The sequence below is a fragment of the Tursiops truncatus genome, chromosome 8 (assembly GCF_011762595.2).
Source record: "Tursiops truncatus isolate mTurTru1 chromosome 8, mTurTru1.mat.Y, whole genome shotgun sequence".
NCBI lineage: Eukaryota > Metazoa > Chordata > Mammalia > Artiodactyla > Delphinidae > Tursiops > Tursiops truncatus.
The window spans coordinates 15,953,564-15,969,790 of record NC_047041.1 but is presented as its reverse complement, the minus strand read 5'-3'; the positions used below and the strand labels follow the sequence as shown (position 1 = coordinate 15,969,790).

Genomic DNA, 16,227 nt, shown 5'->3' with positions numbered 1-16,227 from the left:
AAGAGTACAGCCTTGAAACACATACCAGGTGTTTGCCTTAAGTGACTAAGAACAAATTCTTTATCCTGGCATTCTAGACACTCCATAATCTAGTCTCATCATACAATGGTCCTATTTCCTAGATAATCAAGTGGAAAGTGTTCAGCCTAGTTTCAAAATACAGTACGGTGAAGTGCCCTGGGACAGCTGCACCGTGCTGAGTTGCAGCGTGGTTACCTGTGGTTGTAACATCACTCTCAGGCCCACTTGGGCAGAGCTCCCATTGGTCAATCCTTGGGCTCCCACTGGGCTCATCTCCATTTCCAGAACCTAATTCCAAAATACTGTTCTGAACTCCCTCCAGAGAGCTGATTTATGTCCTGGTTAAGAGAAAAGGAACCCAAAATATTGTGCCCATTTGTTTGAGCCATGGATGGTTAAACAGGGTCATCTCTCACCTGCTGACCAGCCTGGGCCTCTCGGCTCCTCTGGTACCTGCTGGATTTGACAGCTTAGCCCAGAAGACAAAGCCCAGACAATGAGTCCAGAGAAATGCCAACATAGGACCTCTTAGAGGTGCCCCTAGGGACTTGCTCATGGGGCTTTCTGAATCCAGGGTATACATACATACACACACACACACACACACACACAGCCCAAAGTGCATGATTCATTGAATGGGGAAATCTCCCCAGTCCTAATTTTTCTTTTTTTCCCTCTTTCCCAACATCTTTCCACCCAAAATGGAGATGGCTGGGCTCTGCCTGAGCTGGCACATCCAGGACTCTCTGGTCAGAGAGAACCCAGCCCCCCCCCCAACCCCTCATCTCTTCTGGGTGGACACCTACATGCAGCTACCCAGAAGGCAGGTACATGTCCATACATGTACTACAGCAAGATTTGTGCTCTGCTTAGGCCGAATACCAGGAAAATGCAAAGCAGTAGTGGCTAATTCTCCACAGTGATGTATGGACGGTTTCTCAGAGGAGGTGACTGAGGTCTTACAGGATAAGTAATAGTTGGCCTAGAAGAGCAGAAAGGGAAGGGAAGGCTTGTGTCAAGGATGTAAGTAGGAATGAACTCAACATATTATACAGCAGCGGTGGGAGCTCAAAACCCCAGGACAGGACCTGTGTGTCTCCAGCCCAGGACCTCATTTCACCTGTTTGGGGGTCTCGGGGACATTCCTAACATCCCTATCCAGGATGGACCCATTAAGTACCGCACAATGGGTGAAACAGTAGGGAGATAACATTCTAGAGATCGGAGGTCCCAGAAGAGAACGAGCGGGGCACCTCTGCATCCCGTTCCCCTAGCAACGCCCAGCAAGTGGTCCTGTCCTGCTTCCTGTTGAGCTCATCACTGTCTATCCATTCAAGGGCCGGCTCCTGTCTGCTCATTGACTGAGCCCAGGGGATGGATGTGTGATGGAGTAAGCAATGGGGAGGAAGCATGATCCCCTCCTGAGGTCATGAGACTGGTGGGTGGGGGCCCATCGCCATCCCAATGAGTGAATCAAGTAACCTGATTCTCAGGAAGGGATTTCAGTGAAGTCATCTGGAAGGAAAAGAACTCAGATACTGTGTGGCAGCAATATGTGAGCACAGAGGGCAAGAGGGGCAGCAGGGAGGGATGAGGGAGGGGGAGAGGCAGAAAGTTCCTTTCCCACTGTCCAAGAGCTCTTTCCACCGACTCCGCATCCCCAAGACACAACTACAGGCACCCTTCAAAGCCCTCCTCCTCCATGGAGCCTTCCCTGAGTGCCCCAGGCAGAAGGGCCAGAAGCACAACCAAGGTTGAGAACCACTCCCTCTAGACAGTTGTCTGAGGAAGCAGGACCCTGCAGTGGAATGAACAAGGGCTCAGGAGGCTCAATCTGGGTTGTATTTCCAATTCCGCCTCAACTAGATGGGTGACCTTGGGCAGCGTACTCGTCCTTAACAAGGACAATTTTCTCATCTGCCAGTTGAGAAGTGACCATAATACGTACATCTCTCAATACCGAGAGGATTACATAAGATATTTGTAAAGCCCCAGAACTTAGTAGATGCTTGATAAATGTATTTCTCTTGTAACATGCTTCATTTTCAAGCACACACCTCATCTCCTCATCTAGACTGCAAGCTCCAGAAGGGAAGTTTTGTAACACACACACACACACACAGTGACAGCACAACGCCTGGCACGTGGACAGCTCAATATATGCCTTTCAGAAATAACAACTTATAGAGCAAGAGGGAGAGAAAGGAAGCAAGGAGGCAGAACCTTGAGAAGAGAGATTTGCTCCCCCTAAGGCTGGGCAGGAAGCTGAGTCCCATCCTTCTCGTCTAGTTGTCAAGTGCCTGTGTTCATTATCTTTTTTTTTTTTTTTTTTTTTTGCAGTACGCGGCCCTCTCACTGTGTGGCCTCTCCCATTGCGGAGCACAGGCTCAGTTATTTGTGATCAAACGATTTGATGTGGATGTAATGTATAAATCCATACGGGTCCCACAGTCATTTAGTATTAATTAAGCAAGGCCATTTAAAGGCTGGGATTCCACTGGGCTTACTGCGCTTAGTGTTTAATGGCAGGAACCACTTGGCCACTCCGCTTTCTCTCTGCTTTTGCCTTGTCCCTTTTACCTCCAGAGGCCAGAGCTGGAGCAGAGTCACAGCTGCCCTGGGATGGACAGCGGTGCACAGGAGGACCCTGGCTGGGGTGCAGATAGATGATTGACAGGTGGGGAGTTCACTAGAGGCCCAGCCTTGCCCTTGAGAAGCTGACATTTCATTAAGAAGAAATAAGGGCTGCATTGGCAGAACGCTAGCCTGGGAGGCTGGAGAATGGGGTTTTAGTCCTGCTCCACTGCTGCTGACTGTGCAACCTCGTATAAGACACTCCCTCTCTGTTCTTCATCGGTTAATTAAGAGTCTGGACAAGCCAAGTTCATTCCCTCTATCTGGAATGCATCTCCTTCAGTTTCCCCTGGCTTCTTTATTCCGTCTTTCAGGTCTCAGCTCACATCAGCTCGTCCAGGAAGTCTCCTAACCAACTACTCCCCACCACCCCATCATTCTGGAGCATATTGTCTCTGCTTTATTTTCTTCATGGGACCTGTCACTATCTAAATTATCTCGGCATTTGTACTCATTTGTTTGCCTGTATATTATCTCTGTCTCCTCCCACTACAAACTCCACAAACCAAGGACTTCATCTGTCTTATTCAACACTTTAACACCAATTCCCGGATCCGTACCTATTCTGTACGTGGCACATGTATATGGCACGTGGCAGGGGCTCAAAAAATAATCAACCACTGAATGAATCATTAGGTGATCACTAAAACCCCTTCAAGATGGGCATTCAATGGCCCTTGACATCTGGGCCCAGAAAGCAAGGGCAGAATTGGGTGCAGACAGAGCTGGGTTAGCCAGGAAGACTGGTGGGGGAAGGATGATTGGGACAAGTCCCAAGGGATGGAGCAAAGCCGGCCTGGAGGGGAGGAAAAGATGGGTGCTGCCTTGAGCAGACGTCAGACATGAGCCAGAATGGTGGAGAGCTCCGAGTCTCAGCAGCTGCTACCCCTTTGGGCTTCCAGCCAAGACCATTTGGTGAAACTATATTAATAATCACAATACAAGAATCCCTTGTGGACAGGGACAGTTTCCCTTCCAAGGCACCACTATGCATATCACTTCACGTTATTCTCTTGCCATCCCCTTGATACAGGGGATGGGGAAATATCTTCTGTCATTTATAACACTTATATAAAATTAATAACGCCAAAATTATCCATTTGTATAGTACTTTCCAGTTTCCAGAACACACTTTCCTATACAAGAAGGCTAGTACATTCCCCATTTTGCAGAGGAGAAGACTCAGGGAGATGAAGTGACTTGTCCAAAGTCACTCATGGAATAGGTAGCCTGAAAAACTCAAACACAAAACTCAAATATTGTCTACAACCCAGTAGCCTCTTTCCAGATGAGGAAACTGAGGCACAGGGTACCTGGTGAGATTATGACAGTCCCTTCCACATATACCCAGGGGGACTAAGCTACTTGCAGGGCCAGGGTGAGGCCTGATGAGAACAGGGGGAAGGGAACAATCTCCCTTTCAGACTGCAGCATGGAGATGGAGATTAGCCCAAATGAAATATTTCATTATTCTAGTTCAGGGAGACAGCATCAGAGAACCATGGTATTACAGACTCCTAGAATTTTTAAGCTGAAAAGGATGATGGAGATATCTCCTATCTCTTTATACTAAGATTATAGATAGGGCTCAGTTCCGGGTTCTAAGCTCTTTGACTTATCATATAATTTCTGAAATGAAAAGCAAGATGCCATGCACAAAGTAGGCCCAATGAATATCTGATGCAGGGTCGAGCACTGAAAGCAGACAAGTAAGGCAGATCAAGGGTAACAAGTCAAACCGTGGTCGCCACTCGGCCTCAGTGTTGGGGTCTAATAGGGAGTGGTGAGGACTGTGGCAAGTTGGAGAATATAAACCTGTCTGAGGGGGGTATTACTGCAGCCAATCGTTGCCACGGAGGCGTGCAGGCTCAGTGTTATACCAATTCTTAAAATTTCCGAAGAAACGCCAGAGATGAAGATCTCTATTAGAAAGTCTAGAATTTTAAATGTTGGCGTGTAAATGTAAAGCACTGTGTGAGCCAAGCAAAATATGTCTAACATTAAGTTTCCATCCATTGACACTTGTAGTTAAGTGGATAACTCAACTCTGTTCAACCCCTTCATTGTGCAGAGGGGGCAACTTGTAGAGTTAAGCTATGGTCCTGAGATCACAAGCAATTAGGGGCAAAGACTAATCGCTCCAGATTTCTAATCCAATTCTTAAACTGTTGACCCTGAGATCAGGCATCTGAGAATCCAGTAGGTTTGGAGACACATCACTACATGGTTTGATGTCCTGCATCCACACGTTCCATCCAGCCCAGACCCTGGCCCAGGAGTCAGGGTCCATCCTCCCGCCTGACCCGGAAGGCCTCGCCCACAGAAGATGGGCAAGGGATGGACGTAGCACCTCCTGATCTCCTTCCATCCAACACCTTGGGAGGTCCCCCCACCCTCTTCACAATGCCCCATCCTCAGGCCACTTAGAATGCAGCACCGTGGCACAAGCCAGCTGTCACTTAGGCACTTACAGGCATAACCGTGGAAAAACCAAAGCACGGTTATTACACTTAATAACCAGTTGCCACATCATCAACTCATTGGAGTCTGAGAGGCGCTGTTAGGATGTCAGCTCCCTCAGCCTAACAAGTCAGCACTAGAGGCGGGCACAGATGGGGCTAGGCACCAGCCTCCAGGAGTCACTCTGTCCCCTTCCTGCCTCATGCAGAGGACACTCACCCAAGGCCAGCCTGAGGCTCATTCCTGCCCTCTCCCCCGACCCGACAGTGCTCAGGAACTTAGCAGCTACACCAATGGCATCCAGGGTTTGGAGGAGGGCCAGAACCCCAGAGAAGGGGGGTCTAGGCCCTGACTGGTATCTGAATAGGAGGAAGCAAACTGGCTTGGCAGACTGGAGCCCAGGGGTCTGGAGGAAGAGTATCCAGGGCTAGGACCCCTGCAGTGGTATCCTGGCTCTGCTGTGTGACCTCAAGTAAGTTACTTCATCTTTCTGAGCCCCCGTTGCCCCATTTGTATAAGGTGGTACCTCAAAGCTTTCTTATAAGGGTTCATTGAAATGTATGCATAGTGCCCAGGATGGCTTCCACACCCAATACATGGCAGGTATCACCGAGCTCTTATTGAGCAGAAAGATGCAGAGGTTGGGGGTCCTGAGCTGGGGAACAAGGACAAGCACAGGGATTAACAGGAAATAAGACCACTAGGAAATGTTTCTGAATTGGCCTTATACACTGAGGAAAGGTCTTTTAGAGCTGCGATGAAAATAATTAGCAATAATAAAACCTAACATTATCCTTATTGTCCCCCTTTTAGAGTGAAAGTTCAGAGAGGTTGATTTACTTACCCAAGGTAATCCAGCAAGCAAGTGGTAAAACTGGGCTTGGAGGCCAGGCAGTGAGACTGCAACTGAGATTTTAGCCATCCTTGCCGTCCTCCCTCTCCCCTCCCCTCCTAGTCCTGATATCTACAAGGGAAGACCTGCTGTGATGTGGGGCTGGGGGAGGGAGCAGTTCCAGGATGGAGGCCAGGGCAGAGGCCTCCAGAACGCAAAGATCCTCCTGTTACTCTGGGTCAAGGCCACATGAGCCACTCCTCCATGAGGCCCAGTCAAAGCGGTGGTCCCCACCGAAAGCCTTGAAGGGCGCGCGCGCGCGCACACACACACACACACACACACACACACCCGCTGGACGGGCCTCTCCTGCTGCCCCTCTCTGGCCTGAGGCAGTGCAGTGCTGCCATCTTTCGGCCCCACGCGGTACTGCAGCCCCACCCGCCCCCCGGGGCGAACCCAGCCGGAGCAGCTGCCCCCAGGGGCACCGGCCGCCAGCCTGTCCTGCAGTCTGTGCCTGGAGTGGGGAGTCCTCCTCCGTGAGCCCTGGAAGGACGGCTTCTCAGCATCAGCCATGGCCCAAGACTCCAAACCAGCCCAGGCAGCCACAACGGGGCCCTCTGCCCTTGGAGAAAGACAGTGTGTTCAGGCCCCAAGGGTACAGGGCTCCCTGAGGTTGCCTCCTGCCCCGCCCCATGCCTGGGCTTGCGCTGGGACCTGGGACCGCAGAACAGGGAAAGGGAGCGGGTGAGTGTGAGAGAGAGCATCTCCCGAGACCTGGGGGGAGATTCACTGCCAGCTTCTGTGAGATTCCCAGAGAGCCAGGAGCCCTTATCTCTAGAGGAGGGATTGTGGGTAGTGTGTATGTTTTTTGTTAGTTAGCCTTTTTATTTGTTTTGTTGTGTTTATTTCTTATTTTTTCTTTCTTTTTTTTCTTTATGCTTAATTGGAATTTTACATTTTTCTGCAATGACCAAGTAAGCCTCAAGAAATAACGTGATATGTTTATAAACTTACCTGAAAGTAAATTTGCTTTTAAGTAAAGACGTAACAATTTTAGAGCAAAAAGGGACCTTTTGCCAAACCCCTTTCTTTCACAGATGAGGAAAATGAGCTCCAAGATAGGTGACTTGCCCAAGGTCATACCCCTAGTCAGTGGGGAGATGGACTGGAACTTCCCTCTCAGGACAGGATCTTTCCTCTTTGAGAGTGGGCTGGGCCTTCCCTGACCCTCCAGCCAGGGTATGATCCCCTATTAGTCCCACAGCACCCATTTTTCTGTTTCCTGTCTGTCCCTCTCATGAAAGCTTTGTGGAGGCAAGAACCTCACCTGCATTGTCCACTAAGGTATTCCCAGTGTCCATGTTGAGTGATTGAATGGAGTTAATCAGGGAAGGCTCCCAGGAGGAGGTGAGTATACATCCATTTTTGAAAAGGCAATGGTCGTAGATCAATAGAAGACAGGAAGCATCCCAGGAGGTGGAGGATGGCCTAGAGCTGGCACACAGTAACTATGTATTCCCAAATACTTGTGGGGGAGGGGAAAATGGCAGAATGGCATGGACTGTCCTCCCACACACATAGGTGAGCTAGGATGGTTTTGCTCATCTGGGAATCTGGGACAGAAGCTAGAAAGAGCTCCTCTCTGGCACCAGGAAGGGCTCACTAAGAACCGAAGCCTCAGGGCAGCCTAGCTGGGTCTGTTGGGATCTGGCTGGGCCTGGTTGACTGTACTGGATGGGGTCTGACCAGGCCTGGGTGGGTGCGCTGGCTGAGCCTGGCTGAGCTGGCAGCTTCCTCCTTGCTCCCGTATTTAGGAGCGCCTAGCACCGGCCTCTCAGTCTAATCTCCCAGGGCTCTAGTTTAGAGACATATAGGGGGGAAAGTCCAGAAACGTTGAGGCTAAGGGGAAAATGTGAGGCGGGTCCAAATTTATGCAATGTCTTGTTTTTAGGGCCCTTCACAATAGCACTATTAGTTTAGGAACATAGATGCATTAAGATATAATGATCAGGGACTTCCCTCATGGCGCAGTGGTTAAGAATCCGCCTGCCAATGCAGGGGACACAGGTTCGAGCCCTGGTCTGGGAAGATCCCACATGCCGCGTAGCAGCTAAGCCCGTGCGCCACAACTACTGAAGCACGCGAGCCTAGAGCCTGTGATCTGCAACAAGAAAAGCCCACGCACCACACTGAAGAGTAGCCCCTGCTCACCTCAACTAGAGAAAGCCCAGGCGCAGCAAGCAGCAAAGACCCAACGAAGCCATAAATAAATAAAAATAAATCTAAAAAAAAAAAAAAAAAAAAAAGATATAATGATCAAGTTGAAATATAGAGGCCATTTACTGTGTACAGATATGAAAGTCAGAGAAAAATGGAAAATTTTCAGCAGAAGGAAATGGATACTTCCTAAAGGAAAAACATTCTCTTAACATTTCTGGAAAAGTCCCTCAAAAGGTTCTTGGGGAAAAGCTTTATTGCCCCTAGAATGTTACGTAACACCTACGTGACGAGGAGGCAGAAGGCTCTGTGCAAGTCCCTCCTCAGGAGACACACATGTACTGGGCACCTGCTGTGTGCCCGGCTCGGTGCCAGGCTCATCCTGTGCACAGCCTGGTGTGACAAAAAGGCGACACCTGTAGATCACAGGCACATGCGGCAAACCTCAGCCAAGGGACAGCATCACCAGAACACAGGGGAGGCAGGGCCTGTCAGCCTCAGCCTCTGCTTAGGCCAGGTGAGGGGCGTAGGTGCATTGGTCTGGCCTGGGGCCTGGCACGATGCACATGCTGCTGTGCACCCCCCTCTGCACCTGGGCCTGCTTTGGGATTCTGACTTTACACTTCCTCCTGCAAAGTCTTTAACACCAAAACCTAAAGAGACGGGGTGCTGGTTAAGGGCCCCTCCAGGGATGGGAGCAGGGATAACTGTTTATTGTTTCTGATTCAAAACCGAACTCAGAGAGAGCAAAGGCCAAATGATAGAGAGAGACTCGGAGAAAGATACCCAGAGAGGGATGGAAAGTGAGAGACAGGGAGAAAAAGAAAGATGGAGAAATAAGTAGGGAAAAGAGGAGAGAGACAAAGCGACAGAAACGAGGAGAGAAGCTTACAAAGCAGGAGAGAAAGGGAAGCTTACAGGGCAGGGGAAAGGAAGGCAAGCTAAGGAGACAAAGGGATGAACCAACAGTGAAAGGACCAGGGAGGCGGGAGAAACAATCTCTCCAGGCGGCCCCAACCCTCTTCCACCCTCCCGGCAGGCACAGCTAAGAAACGGGAGGCGGGAAGAGGAAGCAGAGCCCGGTGAAGTCGCTGGGTAACCTTGGAGACGAGAGCCAGGCAGCCGGGCGTAGGGAGGGGCGCAGCGAGAAGGAGGGAGGCCGGCTCGGCTCCGCAGAAGACCGCAACAGGTCCGGCCGCCGGAGGAGGGGTGGGGGCGGGGCATAGAGGCCGAGGCGTGAGACCTGGATGAGCTGGGGGAGGGGGGAACAAAAGATTCCAGAAACAAACATAACGAGGACTAAGGAGTCGAATAAAGAGAGAGATTTTACCGAGAACCAATTTAGGGAAGAAAGGGCAAGGAGTTCGGGAGCTGTGATAACAGGAAAGGGGGGTGGGGGGCTGGGGCGGGGAACCGGGTGGAGACGAGGCCAGCAGGAGCCAGCCCAGATGACTGGGCTGGAGCACGGAGGGGCCAGGACATCGGGGCTGTGCAGAGGAGTGCAGGCAGAAAACAGTCACAGCTGACTGGCCAGGAGGGGCTCCGATTTCTGACCCCTTCCCTGAGACTCACTGGGGGTATCGCTGCAGCATCCACCCCCAGCTGGGGATGCAGGGTTTCTGAGTCCCAGATGGCTGGCTGGAGGGCCATTCCACTCACTGTGTCCTGAATTCTTGCTGAGCTCCCACTATGTACCAGGTGTGTGTGGGGCACTCTGGGGACACGGGGACCATTAGACAAACATATGCCCTCAAGCCACTCATACGCTAATAGACAGGGTGGAGAGCTCTCTTGGATCAGTTAATGCCAGCTTGGGGCACATCAGAGAAAGCCTCCCCCTGGTTGTTATTGAGCCATACTTCGAAGGCTGGGAAGGGCCAAGATGGAGGGGAAGGGCTTGTCAGGTGGAGGAGAGGCAAGAGGCCCAGCAGGAGGCAGAAAAGGAAAGCCTGATTTGAATCCACAGCTGCTGACTAGCTGTGTGTTCCTGAGCAAGTTACCTAACTTCTCTGAACCTCTCTTTCCCCATCTTGCAGAATTGTTTAAGGATTATGACAACACGATCTTTTATGACACTCCTCCCTTCTAAAAATGAAGTCCCCTCCACTCATGTGGGGCCAGACTTAGTGACTTGCTTCTAACAACAAAAACGTGGCAGAAGTGACAGTGTGACTTCAGATACTAGGCCATAAAGAACACTGCAGCTTCCTCCTTGCTCTCTGTTGGATCACTCACTCTGGCAGCAGCCATACTGTGAAGACACTCAAGCAGTCCTACGGAGAGGCCCACACAGCAAGGAACCGAGGCGTGTGAGTGTGCCAGCTTGGAAGTGGCTCCTCCGGCCACAGTCAGGCCTTCAGATGATGCAGCCCTGGCTCGAAAGCTGATCTTGGCTGCAGCCTCATGAGAGACCTGGAACCAAAACCACCCTGCTAAGCCCTTCCTGAGTTCCTGACCCACAGAAAGGGTGTGAGATAATAAACCTGTATTTTAAGATCCTGAAGTGTATGATAATGTGTTACAAGGCAATGGGGAGCTGATACAGGGGCTTGCAGTCGGGTCTAGAGCCACACCCCCAACAATGGCCCCTGGGGACCTGTGTTGTAACCTCAGCGCCCGCAGCAGGGAAGGTGAGGAGAAGATGCAGAGGCGCCGAGGCAGGACGTCAACAGTAGTGCAGCAGACAGAGTTCTGAATGACGCCCACAGCAGGCCTGGGTATGGAGGGCATGGGCGGGGCCTGAGTTGTTCAGAATTCCCAGGAAAAGCAGGTCCCCATCATCCCCAGCTCTTCCCACACTGACACAGCTATGTAGCTTGCCTAGGCTAGCGGGAAGGCCAGGGTAGAAGTGAGAACAAAATGACATTTGCCTCACCTGGCCTTAAACCTCAGTCCACCACTTACTACCTGGGGTATACTGCACAAGTGACCTTGATTCTGCCTCCGTTTCTCATCTGTAAAATGACGATGATAAGCCTGGCTTCCTTGGGCATTATTCTCATGGCACGGCGAAGAGTCTCATTACATGAGAATCAAATGAGAAATAAATATACAACATCAAGTTCAAAGTTGAAGTCTTGGAATACTCACCCCTTGAAGCCAGGAGAGCAGGTACAGCTGGGGATTTCCCATTTTTTATTTACCTTCTGACTCCCAAGTTGCCCATTTCCTTTAGGGCCTGAAATAATTTGCAGGGGGAGCTTAAAAGGAAAGGTTTAAAAAAAAAAAAAGAGGACACTGGTCATTCCTGTCCCATAACAATTCTAAGTAGTTGCGGGCTTGTTTACAGAGCAAATCTTGTCCTTGACCTCATTCATTCTCATCACAACCCTGGGTTACTCACTAGCCACCTTTGCTCTGCTAAGCTCTCTAAGCCTCAGTCTCCTCCTCTGTGAAATGGGGGTAATAACAGCATCAGATCCACAGTGTTGCTACGAGAGTTAAATGAAATCACAGTGGAACAGGCCTGGTGAGTCCTCCTCAAATGTGCGGGATGATTGAGACAATGGCACCTGTGATACCAAATAAGGCCATGTTCTTCTAGCACAGAATTTAAATAGCTCAGGGAGTCCAATTTCACTTACAGAGGAAGGTCCATTCTTCTGAGGCCTTCTCCTCAAGTAACAATTGTTGGGAACCCCAAGAAATTCTGACATGGGGTGATAATCTGTCCTCCTCCTGTACACCTACGGCCCCCCAACCATCCAGCATTCATTCATCTCTGTAACCATGAGTATACCTCCCACCACAGTGCCTGCACAGAGTAGGATAAGGACATGTCAGATGGATGTGTCAGCAGGTAGATGGATGAATGGGTGGATGGATGGATGGATGAAAAATGGATGAATAGATGGGTGGATGAATGAGTAGGTGGATGGATGGATGGACGAAAAGATAGATGTAAGGATGGACTAACAGATAGATGTAAGGATGATTTAAGGGTGTCCTTCACTCTAGGCCTCATGCCAGACCTCACCCTAGTCCTTTCTTGGGGCTCAGTGTGGGCAGAGAGAATTTCTCTCCTGCAGGGAGAGAGAAGAGACAGAGGAACATCAACCATCCCACAATTTGTTCTCAATCTTAATTAAACACATTTTTGATGAGTTCATCAACTTCACCTAATTAGGCTGTCCTAGAGCCATCTCTGCCTTAGGGTGTGTTGAAGCCGTCTGGGCTTCTCCCTCAGAAGGGCGGGAGGAAGGACTCTAGTCAGACCTAGAAGCCTGCGCTCTTCATGGCCGGGGGTGGGGGGGGGGGGTGCGCAGCAGCCTGAGGGGAAAGCCTAGGCAGCAAGGCGGGAGACTCTCACCATGTCCTCAATCTCCATGAAGTCTTAGGATTCTCTGGGGTGAAGGCAGGGAGAGAGGAAGGGGAGCAAAGACTCCTCACCAGATGTCCCCCGCCCAGAGACGCCCAGAAGTCTTCCAGAGAAGAGATGGGGCTGGCTAGTGGCCTTTGGTATCATAGAAAGAACCCGAACTTGAGTTGGAGGTCTTGGCCTGAAGACTCAACCATACATGTCCCGGCTGTGGGCAAGTCATAGGACCTCTCGGAGCCTCATTTTGGGGAGGAAGTTGGATTGGATGATCTCGTAAGATCCCTCCCATCTCTCAAGACTCATGAGTCCAGAAGACAGACTTCAAGGTCATTCAGGAGCTCATGATCTGGACACCAGGATGGAGTCAGGAAAGTTCCACCCCCTGGCTGGCCGCCTGGGGGCCTCGATGACTCAGCCTTCTGAGTCCCTTCTCCAGATCTGTGACTGGTGTTGGGAAGGACACCCTAGCAGAGCCTGAGCCTCAGACCAGTGGGGAGGGGGAGGAGGTGGGGTAGGCAAGGAGGCTGTGACAGTGACTGGAGCCTCTGAGCATGCCACAGACCCTGTTTTCTCTGCAGAGGTGGCTGCCCTAGAGGGAGCAGGTACCCTCCCAGCCCCAAACCTTCTGGGAGATGGAGAGCCAGGCTGCTGCCTAGTGCCAACGAGGAGCTCTGCTCGCATCCTCCCCCACCAAGTCCTCAAGAGCCAGGCAGAAGCTCCAGCCACAGGGAGGGAGGGCCGAGCTGCCAATCTACCCCAGTCACCACCTTGAACTCTGAGCCCCACTCTCCCTGCTGTGAGTGCCACCTGGCCAGCCCAGACAGCCCTGGCAAGGACCCGGAGCCAGGCCAAGCCCCCAGCACGGATAGCGACTCATGGCGCTCCAGCTCTACTAGGCCAGACTCCACCAATCAGGGGATGAGTCTCTCTGAACCTCGGCCTCAACAGCTCCAAAACAGAGCCAGGGACGTGGGAGGGGCAACACAAATGGCCAGCCCTCACCTTCCACCAAGCCCAGGAAAGGACGAGAGGAGGCCAGCATCACCCAGGAGAGAGTACCTGCTAGGATACTTTGCCTCCCTCTGGGCTCCAACCCAGCCTTCCCACCCTGTGGCCACGAGCACCCCTTGCCGGCCCCACTCACAGCTCCCAAAGCCTGGTCATCGCACAGAGAAAGGGCTGAGCCCAGGGAGGAGCAATGGCTTTCCCAAGCAGCCACAGTGGGGAGCAGGGAGCTCTTCAGGGCCAACCTGGGGTGTGGCCCTCAGGTAGAGGGGCCGAGGTGCAGGCTGCAGGGCCTAGTATCAGACTCGCCTTGGGCTTCGCTGATCCACATGGGAGGGTCCCTAGGCAGACAAGAGACGGTGGCTTGAGCTGTATCTGGCTTGGAGACTGGCTCCACCTGTCCTCATGTCCCTGCCACAAACCTGCCACGTGATCTTCCGCAAGTGAACTAGCCCCTCTGTGTCTAAGTTTCCTCATCTGTAAAATGGGCATAATTTCTGCCCCACACTCCCCTCAGCTCAGGGCTTCCTGGGAGATAAACACTCTGTGTCAGTCAGAGACTGCCAGAGCTGCAAACAAGCCAGGGGACCACCCGCCCCTCCTGGTTTTGCAGTTGTAGAAGAGGTTCAGATAATTAAGGTGACTTCTCCAAGGTCACACAGTTCACTGTGCTAGAATGTGGATCCAAACGCTCACCACTGTACAAATAACAGAAACAATGTTTCTACAACAGATATTTGCCTCAGTGGTCATCTGATGCAAGTTACAGACCCTTCCTCTGAAAAATACTCATATGCACTGACATGCAGACTGCTCATGTGACCTACGGAGATTTGCTCCTGAAGCCCATTCATGGATTAGCTGGTGGTCGAGGATTCTAGCTCTGCCACTGTGTGACCTTGGGAAATTTACTTAACCTCTCTGTGCCTCATTTTTTCATTTTTCAATAATCAAAGGGGGACAGTAATAGTACATGCCTCATAGGTTGTTTTGAGGATTTAATGAGTCCTATACGTGTCAAGTACTTGGAACAATGCTTGGCTCATAATAAATGCTAAATGAGTGTTTGCTGTTATTACTCCCTGAATAGTCTCGGCTTCCCAGGAGCAGCCATCCTCCTGGGGGTCCTTCAAATGTCCAAGTGTAGCTGCTCAGGTCTGCCCCAACTCCCAGCCTCACGCAGGCTGGGTCAGTAAACTCTGCGGGATGAGGATCCCTCCACCACCAGGCAAATGCCCCACCCACCGCCAAGCCTTGACCATCCCCGGCTTGCCCAATGCCCACCTGGGCAGCTGCTGCCAGCAGTTCCAGGAACCCAGCCTTGTCCCTCCCCTGCCCTGCCCTGCCCTCCCTGCTGCCCAGGAATCAATGCAATCCCCTAAAAGCTCATAACTCGGAGGTAATTATAAGAAGCATCAATTACCCAGCAATGTGGATTTTATGAATTCAATTAATTTGCATGGCGATCGATATGGGAGGGTTTGCTGGGGTCCCCAGGGGAAGTTAGGACATTGTTCTGCACACTATTGATTTTACAATGTGAAACAAAACCTCTCTCCTCGAATTCATAGATGCCCATTCATCCATATTAACTTTCAGATCATTTATTTTTGTATGTCTTTCAACTCTGTTTGTTGCTATCACACAAATGCAGAGTATTACATTGTAGGGAATAATTGAATCAATACACTCATGCCACGCCAGGCTTCCCTGAGTTGAGGAAGAGATGCTGTTCAGTGAGCTGCTCTTCCTCATATTCCTGCCCTCTGCTCTCCCCAGACATCCCCTCACACCCATCCCCCCACTAAACACTCCCTCTCCCAAGCAGGCCACTCCCTGAACCCTAAGTCCCCCAATCCATCAGATTCCTGATAGACTTAGAGTACAGCTGGAGGGATGCGGTTAGACAACAGGCAGAACTTTTCAAACCCAAGAAGAGTTGGCAGGAATAGAACACTCCCCTTTTCCAAAGGATCTTCAGAACCAAAAACATGCAAGCACAATGGTGGCCTAAGTCAGGGGTATGGACCCAATGACCCCTCAGTGACCTGTGTCTCCGCTACTCAGAGGAAAGGCATTTATACCCTGGGCTGGGGGAAGAGTGTTTCTTCTCCTTCCCCAGAGCCAATGAGGTTGAGGAGACAGCATTTCCCAAAAGTTATCCCACCCCCATCCCGCGGAAGAGGCCAAGTTTAATAGGAGAAGTGGTCGTCAAAAAAGTAAGGGGCCCACAAACCTTAGCCTCCCATTCTCCCCGACTCAGGGGTCCCCAGCCCTGCTGTGTTCCTGATGTCCTGCCCATCCCTACCCAGTGGCCAGCTTCCCTCAGGCCTCCCTGAAAGAGGCCAGGCTCTGCTCTCAGCAGCATCTAGAAACTGGCACGAACACGCAGGCACACGTATGTGCACACACACACGCACACAGCAGTGCAGATACAAGGCTGGGACCCCCCGACACAGCCACACCCCCGGGAGAGCATGAGCTGGGGCTACCCCACCTCCCTCCACAAAGCCCCAACTCAGCAAACACCCTCAGCACCCCGTGTCTGGAGAAGGAGAGAAACCTTTTTTTTTTAATTTGCCTCTGCCCCCCCCACCCCTGTTAGGATATTAGACAGCTAAACAGCCTGGCGCCTGTTTCCTTCAGATAACCAGTTCCTGACGAACCCCCTAATTGTCCCCAGAATCTCAGCACCAGTGTATAGAGTAGGTCATTTAACCAACAGTACACACAACTA

The 16,227-nt window shown here is 51.2% G+C and overlaps 1 protein-coding gene across 1 annotated transcript in view; it reads right to left on the bottom strand.

Annotated features, from left to right (window-relative positions):
• BUD13 (BUD13 homolog) overlaps positions 1-16,227 on the bottom strand; it is a 310,306-nt gene that overhangs the window by 180,704 nt on the left and 113,375 nt on the right. The window contains exon 13 of the mRNA XM_019941853.3: positions 11,258-11,367. The gene's annotated coding sequence lies outside the window, so the exon portion shown is untranslated. The remainder of the gene's footprint in view (positions 1-11,257; positions 11,368-16,227) is intronic.